Source organism: Lagopus muta, chromosome 1, assembly GCF_023343835.1.
Source record: "Lagopus muta isolate bLagMut1 chromosome 1, bLagMut1 primary, whole genome shotgun sequence".
Lineage (NCBI taxonomy): Eukaryota > Metazoa > Chordata > Aves > Galliformes > Phasianidae > Lagopus > Lagopus muta.
Window position 1 is genome coordinate 92675883 of NC_064433.1, and position 15368 is coordinate 92691250.

Below are 15368 nucleotides of genomic sequence, written 5' to 3' on the forward strand. Positions count from 1 at the left end.
TGTATTTAGCATGACCCGATACTACAGTCGGGGGCCGTATTTTTATTTCCCCTGAGGAACAGTGAACATATTATACAGTTAATATGGTCCAGGTTTTGATTTTTCCATTTGAGAAATAAAGTTATTCATGGCTAGCCTGAGTTATGAAAGCTTTACTTAGAAGAACAATGCAAAACTGCTGATGCAATTAAAATGAAAATATTATTCAGAGGTAAAGCTATAGGAAGAACAAGGATGTATAAAAGCAATTGGATTGGGAATCATTGCCCTTCAGCTATTTTAGATCTATTTTTATTAAAATTTTTCAGCCTGGAGGTTAATTCATTTTTAATGTATATTTGTTTTTCAGAAGCTTATTGGTTTGATCAGCTATTTGTGTGAAGGTGTCTAGAAATGTTAATTTCCATGCACTGTATCTATATTTCCTCTGCAAGCTGCACAGATGGCTTTCTGTCCAAGCTTCTTTCACTTGTTCTCTCTTCTGGAAAGCTGTGTTAAATCAGGGTGGTATAGTGATAAATTGTTACATGCTCTTTAAGATAATGACATTTGCTCATACAGACCTGTGCCATGTGTGTTTTACCTTTCCCACTAGGATCTTCCCTCTTCCCATACGCTCTGATTACTCACTCTGCTGTGCTGATTATTTCCTTCTCTTGTCCCTCAAAACCAACAGGTCTTGCCATGGGCCTTGCTTTACTTTGGCTTGCTGGCTGAACCAGAGGCAGAAATACCTTCATGCTGATCTGCTGACTAGCACAAGGCTGCCTTGCAGTGTCTTCAAGTATTTAGTGCTCTGTACTATTATTTGTCAGGGCATTCACTTAACCTACAGACAGCAATATCTCATGTGCAAGCCAGATCTTTGACTGACAATATCTTCTGTGACTGAACTGGGGACTTACATATCATCTTTGAAGTGAAAGTACGAGTTACAGAAGAAACTGCTATGTCATCTCATAATTTAAATTAACCACATCTCTGATCCTGCAGTTTTCTACAGGTTACTGCACTAGTTCCTTATTACTTTGCATCTGCCCAGCATTTGTATGCTGCTGTCTCAAAACAATTCCTTCAGAGGTTCAGTATGTGTGAGGGTTTCCTGGAGAAGTCCACTGATGACTTTTTTATGCTGGTCTTGAAGCTTGGAGGTAATCAGTTTTAGTTTTAAAAAATAATAAAAAAGAGTATAGTTTCAAGCATAGCCATGTAACACCAAAGTGCCTGCATGTATAATGCCAACTATCAGCCTAAAGCGGTAAGAGGCAGAAATTTGTTCCAATTTTGCCAATGCTTGTTATTCTCCTGAGAACCACTCAATGTTTGCTATTTAGTCATGGCACTTTGAGTCATGTATTTCTAATTCTTACACTTTTTACCTTTCATTTAAAATGCAAAACAATTTTTGTCTCATTGTTATTGAGAAAACAGGAAAACAGTTAGAAAGATGTTCTTCAAACAAACCAGGCTGAAAAAATTCAAGCCCTAAGCCTGATATCTATTAATACAGATGTACTCATTATTAATACTCAATCTTTTTAAAGTCAGTTTTGAGTCATGATTTTAGGGGAAAACTAACTTGTGAGTTTTGATTAAAACACATCAACAATAGCGCCTTATCAGGTTACTGAAAGGGAGAAAATAACCACCTGTTCCTACCTCATGGGCAACCTTCAAGAGACAGTTGAAGTCAGTGTTTTTATTTTCCAAGAAAGTTGCAATATAGGAGTGGATAAATCACATAGCTGGTGGAAATTGCTATATTCAGCTATTAATACTGAGGTGTCTGCTAAGTGTCAAATAGGAAAAGAAAACAGTCTTTGTGATTGTAAGGGAAATGTGTTGATCAGAAAGCAAAATCTTGCCTGAAAAAGATAAGTCCTGAAATGACAGCTGCTTACTTTGCAGCCCTACTGAAATGCGTTCGTGAAGCACTGGGATGCAGTCGTTCCTTCCTGCACTCAGCACCCGCTTCCACCTCCATTTGTCTGCACAGCTCTGCCCAGAAGCAAAACCTCTCAACTTTTTGAAATTGAGGTCCATCTAGTGGATACAACTTGATATTACAGCAGCAAAATCCCCAGCTGCTTATTAAAGGTACGCTAACATCGTCTATGTATGTTTTTTCTTGTTTACTTGGTTGGTTTTTTTTTGTTTGTTTCTTTTTGTTTTTTTTTAAGGACATAAGCTTATTTGCAAGATATTCAAGCCTGCTAGAGAGCTTCTCTGATGGGATTCTTTCCTAAAGAAGCCTATTGTTCTTGATAAGGTTATATTCTTCCTTTTGTTTCAGATTCATATGTACATCCTGATGATGCTGGTGGCACTTCCTTCATGTTCAAAATCTGGAGTCAGTTTGGTTGGCTTCCAGCGGATAAATTCCCACCCCCAGAGGACAAGTGGAAATTTTGAAGAAGAATGATTGATTATTGCCTGAGAGATCTGAACTGTGAAAATGAATTAAAGATGCAGTCCTGCAATCTCTTTCCGTTTCCTTCAGCAGATGTTACAGGGAAGATTCCTGAGAGACTTGAATGAATTCTCTTGCTTGTATGCCCTAGATCTTGCTGCCTAGGAGATGTACAACCGGCATATCAAATAGGCAGAGAGTACCTGAATTGTGTCTAAAAATAGGAACTCTGTGAAATTCAAAGGAAGAAACTTGAAATAGCCTGATTAAAAAACAGATTTACATATCAATTATACTTAAGAAGAAGAGTTAAGAATATCCTGAGTCCCTTTTCATCTTGACTACAGTAAACCATGGAAATAATCATGGACAACAGAACAGGAAACGTATCACAGAACTCTTTTCAGAAACATGATATGATTTTGAGACCATTTAATCAAAATTATTCAGAAGTAAAGCTTTTTTCAGCATCAAATCAAAGCGTTTTCCTGCTAGAATTAGTTATGCTACTGATTTCGCATCTGCTGTGCCAACATGAAGGAGTAGCTCAGATGCTGCCTGTATGCTGTGGTCATCTACTCTCCCTTCACTCTTACTGGCTGAGTGAATGAGTAACTGATGGATCTGTGTCTCTGGATCACAGCCAACACCCTGATAAACCCTCCTAACTCATCTTGTCTACTTCAGTCATCTAACAGAAAGGCCATAAGCACAGTGCAACTGGAATGTCACTGCAGGTCTTATTTTGATTGTCTTTGAGCACAGAATGTCCTGCTGTGCACACTCTTTTTCTCCTTCATGTACAGTATCTGGCTAATTAATTGCACAGTAGGCTGTGGTGCCCCTAGTCCTTCACATAATGAGTAGGGCTGCTTTTCTTTGAACAACAGTATCATTAAGAAATTTATATTTCAAGTTTGACATGACACTTTTGGTAAGTTTTGTGTGCTTGTTTTGGCAAAAAAGTGCCGTTGAAATAGAAAAGCTAAAGAGGAATCTTCAAGCTTACCAACTTAGCAATTCTGTTTGAAAAATATATTCTGAATGAGCTTTAATTCTAACTGCCTTTTAAGACCTCTTTAGATAAAGACAGTCAGTAAAACCCTACACATGCTGTCATCTGGGAAACTCAAAAGCATAATAAATAGTGAGATGAATGGTTAAGTGACATGTTGGTATATATTGTTGTGATTGCTTAAGTTTCTGATTTGACTAATTTAAACTAAAAATTAACTGTATGCTTTTATCTTTTATTGTTTGTTTGCTTTGAGTGTGGAAGCCGTGGATGAGTGTAACAAATTTATACTCTTTTGAACATGGTGGATGTTAATTTTTGCTATTAATACTAATATTCCTATTACACCAATTGTATTTCTTGCATGCAAAATGCACTGAAAATCTTCCAATTTACATTCTCTTCAGAGAGGTGCAGGCATAAAGAGCAGTTGTGCTGGTTACTAAAACTGCTATGTATGTCACTGCGTCTGTTTCAGAGAATGTAATTCCTTATACCCTATAGAAGAAATATTGAAATCTTCAAGGACTCTGAGGAAGGCAGTTCCATTTTTATCTGCAGAAAGTTCTGTCTTCTGTGGAGACATGTGGCACCTACTGTCTGGAACTCTGGGAGCTCTACCCTCACACTGGAGAGGCAAAAACATTGTGCCGAGTAGGCTTTGTTTCCAGCTCATTTTCATTATAGAGCAGTAAGCAATCTTCCCAGTGTCAGGGAGTGGTCTCCAGGCACTGATCATGACAGCAATTGAAACATAAAACAAAACTACTTCTGGCCCTTGTGACCTATTTTGTTATTGTTTTGCTACATAGATGCTATTCAGAACAATGGAAATCTACCAAGGTTGAACATTCTGAGAAGAGTGTAATTATATTTATAAATACTGCTGTATGCCTATAGCACAGTGTTTTTATTACACAGCATTAATTTTAAAAGTAATCAAATCTCCCAGGAGTGCAATGTCCTGTGAAGTGTCATAAGATCAACAGAAAACTTAACACATCCTTTTTATCTTTACTGTTTTCTCTGTTATGGCCGTGCGTTATAAAATGCAACAAAGCATATAAGAGATCTGGCGGTCTCACATCTGTCCATATGAGGTACAATGCAGGGAATCAAGAATGGAGCAGCTGCTTGATTTCTAAACCATATTGCTTTTATAGACTCTTACATAAATCCTTTTTTCTTCTGACCCCGTATTTACCAACTCAAGGATCTATCTCATTGTTCCATTAGTGCACTACCAGAATTCACAGCGAACTAATAAAATACGGCAATAAAGCTTATCAGATATTGTATGCGGAGCATAGTTTGGTCTCAAACACTCTCCTGAAAGAACCTCATTCCTCTCAAGCAAATATTAATGCGAGTAAGGCTCTCTGCAGCAAAACAAAATAACTAACTTCTTCAAAATGGTGGTACGTAAATGACATAGCACAAATGTCAGGAAAAGCAAGGTTGTTCATAAAAAGTGCATATAGGGCCACCATTAGGATGTGTGAGCAGAGTGGAGAATATGCTTCAGTGCTCATTTCTGCCTTTCCCATCCTTGTTCCTAGCAGGACTCCAAGTGGGGCAAGACCTGCAAGGATGGTTACAAGCAGGAGGGGGACCAACTTTTTACACAGTTCAATAGTGATAGAACAAGGCTTTAAATTGGGAGACTTGGGACAGATGTTAGGAGGAAATTCTTCACTCAGAAGGCAATGAGGCGCTGGCATGGAAACTATGGATGCCCCATCACTGGAAGCACTTGAGGCCAGGTCGGATGAGGCCCTGGACAGCCTGAGCTGGTGGGGGGCAGCCCTGCCCAGGGCAGATCTGATGAAAGCTGGAGATAGCACCTTACCTTCAGATACTGCAGCTGATGAGCTGGCAGCATAGCTTGAACTGGGTCCAGCTCATTTAAAGGATTCATTTTCAAGCTTTGGTCTAAGAAGAAGATGCTTTCGTTCCTTGTTATGGATGGAATATCTGGATCATTTGTTCATTGTAATTTGCAGCTCCAAGTGCTCACAAGAGCATTAGAAGCTTTACTGCTTCTCTTTGTGCAACTGCTGGATCTGTGACGTGCCTTTTGGCAGGCCCGCTTACTTTGCTGTATTATAATTGGTAATTAATAATTTATAATTAGGCTGATATATAACCTTTTCCAGAGATACATGTAGCATGCTCCTGTCTACCAGACAAACAATTCTTGTGGCTGACACTCCTCAGATCAGCAAGCTGCCGTAACTCCAACCTCCTGGCTGCACTGAGCTGCCTTTGCCCTGTCAGAAGTGAGGTGTTCCTTGGCACTCATGGAGCCCAAAGCTAGGTACCTGGAGAACTTTAAAACCAAAATAGGTTCTATGTAGATTTAAGAGCCTTCAGAGTTGGGTAGCAGCTGAGGAGAGGTTTTTAATATCACCATTTATAATTGCAGCTAAATTCTGCCTAGTTACTTGCTTATGTGCCTGAATACTTTTTCGGGATCTGGCCCTAAGGGTTTTTTTAAATGTTCTTATGCATTAAATAATAAAAAGCGGGCAATTAAGAAGTCTTACTTAACTGCGTTAGCCTCTTGAAGAGAGCTACAAATCAGCCTCATTTCCTCCTCCTGAGAATCGTTAGATCATTTGTTACAAGGGCAAAGGGAGGCTCTGCAGCAAGCCTTCAGCCTATTTCATTGTAACAGTGTGCAGGGCTGTTCTGTGGAGCGCTCTATTTCGCTTGTTTACAAACCATGTGCACTAAATTGAGCATCCCGGTTGGATGTTTAGCTTGAAAAGTGATATGTCAGTGGCTGTTTAATTAGGACTCTGCAGCCCACCTTTCTAAGCTGCTGCTGCTTTTTAAAGTGTTCCCTGATTGGGGATATGCAGATGCTGTTGGCAGAAGTAGTAATTGCCTTTAGCCTGAGTGAAAGAGCTTTGCCACCTCTAACTTGGAGTTGTGTCAGCAGACTCGGACCCCGGGGGCTGGGGATAAAGGTGGAGGAGACAAACAGCCTTCTATTCTCCTCCTGGGGAAGGTGCTGTCAGTGAGGGCTGTTGCTGTGTTCTATGGCCTAGGAGAGGAAATGTTATGCTGTTCCATTCCTATTGAATGCCCAGCTCAAGGTGCTTCCTGAGGTTTCTCTGAAAGAGTTGCAAGAACAGGTAGGTGAGCTCTTTGCTGCTCCTCTGTTTAGGTGAGGATGTGAGATCATATAGCAACCAGAACTGGTAGAGACCAGCACCTCTTTGGAAGACCTGTATGGAATAAGCTGCTTCCAGTGTACCTCATTCCCCTGTGGTGCACCCTTCTCACATTTGGAAGGCAATTAGTATTTCTTCACAAGATTAAAGGCCTCAAGTCTGCCTTTATTCAAAGAGGTGCTCCAGTATGCTGTACTGAAACAGTAAAATACTTCTGAAATGAATTGTAGTGTGCTATTCAAGTATCCTGGTTTAACATTAGCTTTGTTAACTATTTCCTGTCTTTCTATTGGTGCAAGCTTTAGGGAGGGGGGAAAAAAAAGCCTCACCACACTGATGATGCTCATGGGAATTGTGGTACTGATAGACTGTGAGAATTAAGTTGTTCATTCATAGTGAGGTATAGCAGCCATGCCTGTATTCTTAGCTCATGCCGTTTTTCTGCCTGTGATGTACCTTGCCGGAGGTGGCAGCACTCCCTCACCAGTGCTTTCTTCATTATTCATCTGACAATTAGAGCGAACTCTAATTGAATAGAATAGAACCATCATGCTAGTACTTTCTATCTTCTCCAAAACTCTGAATTACATTTTGTTTCCCAGAGTTCAGTTCTAGGGCCAGCCTAGAATTCAACATTTTTATCAAGGATCTAGGTACAAAGGTTGAATTCATCCTTAGCATGTTTGCCAATAATACTAAACTGGAATGTGCTGTTGACTCTCTGGAGACCTTGCAGAAGGCTCTAGATTTGCTGAAGCACTGAGAAATTATTAATGGCATGAAATTCAACTGGTGCTGCAGCTGGGATGGAGTAACGGAGACAAAGGCACAGACTGGAAGATGAGTGGTTGGTTGGAAGCTCATAAGAAAAGGTCCTGGGTGTGCTGGTAATGTCAGACTCACTGTGAGCCATCATAGTGCCCAGGCACCCAAGATGGTAAACAGCATTTTGAGATGCATTAAACACAGCATAACCATCTGGTCAAAAGTGGTGATTCTCCAGCTGTATTTGACACTGTTGCAGCCTCACCTGTAATACTATGTGCAGTTCTGGGCACCACATTATAAAAAAAGACATTAAGGTACTCAAAAGTGCCCAGAGGAGGTACCAAAGCTGGTAACAGGGCTGGAAGGCACATGTTGAGGGCAGAGGCTTAGAACACCCGGGCTGTCCCACCTGGAGAAGAGAAGACCAAGAGGTGACCTCACTGCTCCCTGAAGCTCTCTGAGGAGGGGAAGGAGAGGGAGATGCCAGGCTCTGTTCCTGGATAGCGGAATGGAGACAGTAGAGAGCTGCCAAGAGAGGGTTGGACTGGGCATTAGGAAAAATCTCATTACCCTGAGGGTGATCAAACCCTGGAATAGGTTTCTTAGCAAGGTGGTTGATGCTCCATGCCAGTCAGTATTCAAGAGGTATTAGACAATGCCATTATTAATGTGCTTTAACTTTTAATTAGCCAGAAAGAGGTCAGACAGTTGGACTGTCATTCCAGCTGAACTATTCTATTCATGTGTGATCTGCACTTTTAAGAGAGAATCCACATACATGTTCAGGCATAAGGCATGAAAATCCCATTGTGGGAATAGGATGGGGTATGCAGCTTATGCTGCAGGTCTCTCTTTCTTGATTTTGGAATACGGTCCCTATTTTGTAGCTTGCTTTAGTTTTGAGACCAAGTGGAAACCATTCTGCTCTATTTTTCCTTATCCTCTGGCCCATTATGAAGTGAAGAATCATCACTGAAAGCAATATACTTCCTTAAATGGCTTTCTCCAGGCAGTTTCAGGATGATTTTGTTTGCTTTAAGACCTCCATTTTTCATTGGGGCAGTCATATTCTGTAGGATGGAGATGCCTATGAAACAGGGAACAGTCATGCAATGAATGTTGCTCCCTACAGGACACCAAAAAGAGGCATGACTTAAGCCCATGATTTTGAGCTGTTTTAAGCTGATAGTCTCTGTATCTCCAACTGTAAAAGAAATAGTAGAGATAGATTAAATAGCCACTGTAGAAATTAGAGAATTAATATGCTGTACATATTAATATGTAAAAATAATTTTATATAAAAGCACTAAGATTTGACTACATGCTTTCCTTCTCATAAAGACTATTCAGTTTTGTGAGGGGAAAATGATGATATAGACAACTGAGAACAGCTTCTTAAGTGTTAATATCTGCATTTTATTCACTAAGAGGCTAGTAATAATCTAGAACTGTTTTTTAGCCATTTCTTTCACCATGTACACACATTCTTTTGATGGATGAAGGAAAGCTAATGAAAAGACTATGATAATGAAGTCATAAGAGCAATAAGAAAAGAAACTAGAAAATGACGATAGTTTTGATTATTATGGTAATCTGGAATAGGAGCAAATTACTCTAAAATAGGAGCAAATATTACTCTACTATGCACTCTGTGAAAGAAGTAAAAACCAAAACAAAGAAACCCAAGCAACTGTTAAATTGTTATAGGTGTTTAAGAAATTGCATGCATAGCAGTAAACTACTTTCCACTTACATGTTTAGGGTTGGGAAGTGATGCTTGATATTAAAAACATTGCAACATCTCTTGTAGTAAACACTTTCTGTCATTTAAGCTAAAGAAAGGATTTGTGTTTCCCTGTTTCTGCAAACAGAGGCATTCATCAAGTGTTGCTGTAGTCATTAATCACATCCAGTGAATCTTAAGGACTAGTTCATGCTGAACTGTTGTAGAAACCACTTATATTGAACAGATGAAAAGGAGGAAGAAGTAAAATGAATGCAACACAACTAGATGCAGTACTACAATTAAAAAAATTACTCTGTTTCATAAGGAGTTACCTAAAGCAGCCTACTTTGGGAAATGGATCTGCAAAATTTGGTGAGAAAACTGTACAATACTGACAGAAGCCTGAGGATGAAACAGGTACATAATATCATTCCTGTTCTCCTGCAGACTGTGATATCAACATGCAGAATGGGGGAAGGTGGTAGCTCCAGCTATGCCAGCAGAGATAGCTGTAGAAAATCTAGGCATCATTTGGATGTGAGAAAGTCAGATTTTAAGATTATTTTATTCATACTAATGATTAATCCTAGTTAAATAATAAGTTTACTGTGTTACTCCACAGTAAGCTTGGGCCAGTATTCCTGTTCTATTAACCTGATATGCACGCTTATCTGTGTTGAGAGGAAGCAAAAGCAAGTGAGGAAGATGGGAGGGTTTCTTCTGATAGCAGTTGTGGCTGAAGAGTCATCTAGAGCCTTGACTGCACCTTTGGGCTTGTTGGACTATATCAAAACCTTTGAAGTTAGCTGATGATGTGCTCTGCTGCAGATTCAGTTTATTGGTCCAGATTTGATTCTAAATGTGCTGCTGAGCTAATGGTTCACTATGGGCTTCCTGCCAGGCCAGGCCAAATGCCAGCTTGCCCCCAGTTGTGTAAAACTGACAAGAACTCTGTATAGTGTTCATCAGAAAGTGTTTGTATCCATACTGTTCAGCAGTTACAGGTGTACCAATGACTGGAGGACCATTGTATGCTGTATGTAGTTGCACTGAAGACAACAGGATGCATCTCAGAGCCAAGTGTCGGTGTTCATGAACAGGTTGCCTGTCTTCAGCTCACAGAACAATAAAATCCTGTTCCCCCAAGCTTTGCGGACATTAGGCACCATTGGGATTCATCCAGAACTGCTCCAAATTCACCACTGCTGCCACAGCCCCAGAGTTGTACCAGGAGACTGAGAAGAGTGTCTGTGCCCCATCCACAGCTGGGGGGGGGGGAGGGCAAAGCAACCTTCAGGCTGGGAGCGGCACAGAGCAGCCCTGACTTGGACCAACTGCTGCTACTGCAACAGCTACAGGGAGGATCCCCATGTGCTCTGTGAGAATACTGGGATAGAAAGGCTTCGTCCTGCATCAGAAAATTTCTGTTCTCTTCTCCTTTACAGTTCTTCCCCAGCTGCTTTGTGCTTCCCTTATATACACAACAGGGCCCCAAAACTCAATTGCTGAGAAGGAAACATGTTTAATAATGCACTATGAAAAAGACGTGGTAAAAGAATTCCAATATAGATAGTGGATTTTAGTGCCAGATTGTGCCCTGGGATTCCAGTGCATATCTTTCATTAAAGCCGTTAAAAACGTTCATGTTTCAGGGAAGAATTTGAGCTTTTGACACAATTCCCTCTTTTTCTTTGGGAGCCAAACATTTTCTGTGGTAACAGAAAATATTATAACAAGAATAATATAATGCATTTAGGCATTAAAATGAATAACAGTCCTTGATCTATTTGTTGAAGATTACAGGCATGAGATGTGAAAGCTGTTAGTGGCTTAAAGATAGACATTTGGTGTAATTGGCTCTGCAGCTTTCTTTTTATTACAGAACATGAAGGATATGACTGGAGAGGTGTCCAGATCCTCACAAAACACAGAAATGTTGCTGCGCATCTGATGACCATATCTTTGGTCAGTTGTTTGCTGCATTTCATTGCTCTTTGAATTGAGTGATGTGAAATCTCAGGGCAGCATGCTTGCCACACACGAGCTGCTGCCTCCATTCCAGAGGGGTCAAAACCTTGATGGTGGTGTGTAATTGCTATATTTATAAAGGAAACATTAAGCCTGTTTCCTGTACTCACAAGGTGCTTTATGAATGAAAATGGCATTGAATGAATGGAACACTTCTTTTTCTCCCAAACACTCAGCCCTTGAATTTCCTTATTGTTTCCAACTGGGGCAGTGTAAGTATATATAGAGAGAAACTTTGTCCAGGAAGAAGGAAATAATTAACATCCTTCTCTTCTCTCTATCTAGATGTTTAGGATAATCTCAGTGTGTTTCCGTTCAGTTTGTTTCAGGAGTGGAATGGGTTGCTTGCCTGCCCCGAAGTTATGGTATTCCCTGGGGTGTAGGGAGAGCTCGTGCTTAGCCCTGTGGTTGTGGAACTCTCCAGTGCCTCCTGCACTTCTGGGACTCACACCTTCAGCTGGAGGTGAGGTCACCGTGATGATGGCACTGCAGCTTCACAGGGATGTCCCTAGGAGCCCTCCAGTCCTTAGGTCAAAGAAAGCTCCCTAGTGTGTGCAGATGGGTGTGAAACCATCAGAAATCTGTGTGGCAAGCTCTACCAGAAACCTAGCTTGCATTAGAGGATGTTTGTAAAAGTTGAGCTTTCTCCACAAAAATTCTGTTTTGTCAGAATCAATTATTTTTATTTGTCATCTTACAAGAGAATTCCCAGCTTCTTGCAAGCAAACATATTTTTCCCCCTTTCCATTCCTTTACATATAAGGCATGGATAATGCCTGGTGTTTATTTCCTGGGAATTCAGTGCATATCTTCAGATTTGGTCTCTCCTTTTAGGAAAATGTAACACTCTGCATTTTTGGCCGTTGAGCGGACCACAGTATCAAAGCCAAGGGGCTCTGCTCGTAGCTGCTAGCCACAGCTAGCTGGGTGTGGTTCGCAATGGTTTAAATACTTACAGGATGCCAGCAGAGGGTGAAGTGAGGCAGGGGGGAAATGAGGGAGAGGACGCGTTTGTTTGCTTGCTTTAATCTCTGCAGAACTGCAAAACGTACAGAGTTCTCTCCTCAAGGAAATATTTGGAAGTGACAGTGTCGTGGTGAAAAGGGAGGGGAGGATCCTTGCTTTTTTGTTGCTGTTGTTCAGAAGGTTTGAAATGCTTGCAACAGTTCTCCAGCATTTGCTCGAGCGTCTGTGTGAACTTCCTGATCTATGGAAGCAGTGAGCACCAACGGGAAAAGGTCAGCTTGAAACAGCCAAACACATGGGTTCTCAATGCACCTGTGCAGCAGGTCACCACGTCCCAGCATACTTCCTCTCCACCAGAAATAGAATGTAGCAGGCAAACTGAGCTTCCTCAGTGCTATTGGCCATAGATCTGATGTACCAAGCTGTGTCTGGTTGCTGTACTCACCTGGTTTTCCATCAGGATTTTCTGGTCTTTGTTTTCTAGGGTTGCCCTTAGCACTGCTGAAGTTCATCTAGTAACGCAGCCTGATGGGTTTAAGCAACTCAAATACACAGCAAAGATGAATACACTCAACTGAATGGCTTGTATTTCAACTAATGTTCCCTATTAAAGTGACAGATTAAAGCAAGGACCACGCGTGTTGCTCCGCTGTGAATATCTCATATCAGCCACACCCTGGTCTGCTCCCTTCTCTCCCTTTGTCAGTGTCATGCGTTTGCACCACTATGCTGTGTTTTCTGCTCCCAGGTGGTGAAAGGGAGCACCAGTACATTACAGTTTCTTTTTGGAAAGCCTCCATATCTCATCAGATCTGACACTGCAACATTTCAGCCAAGTTCCTTTTTTCATAACTTTATTTTACTATTGCACCGTCCCTCATTGAAATTTTATGGTTTGCTTCAGTTCCTGGGTCCCTAATGCTTAAAGTGAACACTGTGAAACAGTATGGAAGTAAAAAGCAGAGACCCTCTTCTATTCCATTATTTTATTTATTTATTTACTTAGTGTTCTTACTCCTTGAGAAATCTCCAAATTCGGAACTGCCCATGCCTCTAGAAGTGACACTGTATACTCTGGGGCACTGTTACACTGCTAAAAATGGAAACTTGATGCTGCTTCTTGTGGGGTGGAAAGGAAACTGCTGAGAGAGGTGGTGGCTTTACCCCAACCGCCTCATGATGCTGAGCGCTGGAGCAAAACGTTGTATAAGATCTCTGAAAACACAGCCACTTACCGCTCTTCTATGTAAATTCCAGATTACGGGCCAGATTCATTGTTGACATAAGCAGATGCAAATCTAATGAAGTCACTGCAGTTACTTCTACTTGTGCCAGAGGTGAATTTGTCCCTATTTTTGGAACACGCTAGTTTTGCTCTGCGGCACTGACACTGTGTTGTGTCAAAATCATTTCTGGTATGGTGTGGTGCTGCTGGCTGGCATGGTACTCCGTGTCAAACATCTGCTGAGCAGTGGCATTGCTCTGCTTTCTGATGGGATGTATCGTGCTGCCATACCGTGCCTGAAGGCATCGAATAGGAATTGCTGCAGGATCTAAAGTAATGAGGAATGTGCACTAGTTGAATACCTGAATGTTTCAGCATCCTATGGGGAACAACGCTTTGCATGTCAGCACATCTACAAGCCTCTTGCAATCCCTTCAGACACTTGAGTTGTAAAGTGATGTCCAGTGCACTCCCACCTCAACACATGGTGTTGGTGTAGTAAATGGACGGTAATTCTGTTTTGGCCTAGTGCTGGTTTAAATGGATTTTCTCCACAGAAAGATACATGAGTATGAGAAGAGCTTTCTTCTACTCACAGTATACCAGGCTTTTGTTGATCTGTACTAACTGCAGGGGGATAGGGAGCCAGAGTGGGTGCAGGAGCCCCAGGGGTGATCTCTCCCTGTTGTCTAGCAATAGAACCTGAGGGAAGAGCATGGAGTTGTGTCAGGGGAGGGGCGGCTGGGGGTTAGGAAAGGGTCTGCACCAGAGTGCAGTGGGCATGGAACAGGTTGGCCAGGGCAATGGACACGGCCTCAAATGCTGGAGTTCAAAAAGTGTCAGGGCAATGATCTTGGTCTTTTGTGGAGCCTGGAGTTGGACTCAGTAATCCCATGGGTCCCTTACAGCTCAAGATATTCAATGATTCTATGATTCTATGTGCCACAGTGGGGCCGTTGCATTCAGCACTGCCAACCTCACTGTTGGGGCTGTAGAAAGTGAGGGAAGGGTGTTTCAGAGAGCCACATTGCCCAGGTTTACCCTGGATGGATAACAGTTAGCACTGGGTTTTCCTCAAATAAACCATTCAGAAGACCATATATGTGGCATAGCAAAGTGTGCATTGTTTGCACGTCAGCAGTGTATTTGAACTTCTTCCTGGCTGCACAGGTAGACAAAGGCAGATACAGAAAATGCAATTGCTATCAGGGACACATTATCAGAGCTCTATTAAAGGAGTACATACCTAGCTTAAGACCTGTATCCCCCAAACTATAAAATTAAAAAAAAAAAAAAAGTAAAAAAAATAAAAATTCAATGTACCTGCAGGAAATTAGATCTCTTTTCAAAATATTGCAGCTGAATGTTTTAGAGAAATGCTTTCTATAAACAGGGAATCCTACCAGGGTCAGACAGAGCTATTTTAACCTCGTGCATTCATCTCACTGTTCTGTCAGAGGAGACACATGTCTGTGTGTGTGTATCTACAGAGAGAGAGATAGAGTACACATTTAGAATTTTTGGGGCTTTGGACACTATTAAGTATAGGTAAACTTCAAAGCAATTCATTATTATTATTAATGAAAAATAAATTTGAAATAATTCAATTTAAAGGGAAGAAAACATGAGCAAACAAGTTCAGTGGTGCCCAGACTTATAACCTGGGGTAATGCTGCCAATGCAGACACTGACTCATTTCCATGTGAGGAATGGGATTGAAAGCTTTCAACAGCGGCACTACAGTGGAGCAGCTCACGGGCAAAAATGCACATGCAGAGGTAGGCCGTGATTAGGTTTGGTTCTATCAGCTCTGGCCCTACTCCGATTCAGAGTTTCTGTGTGGTTTTCAAGTTGAATTGCAGTGCAATTAATTGATTAAAATATGTAATTGTAGAATTGCTTGCGTTGGAAGGGACCATTAAGGGTCATCTAGACCAACTCCCCTGCAATGAACAGGGAGCATATATATAAAATAAAATTGAAAAAAATTGGTAGACCAAAGGTGGGAAGAGATTCTTCAGGGAGCTGAAAACACATCACCTTTGCCAGGT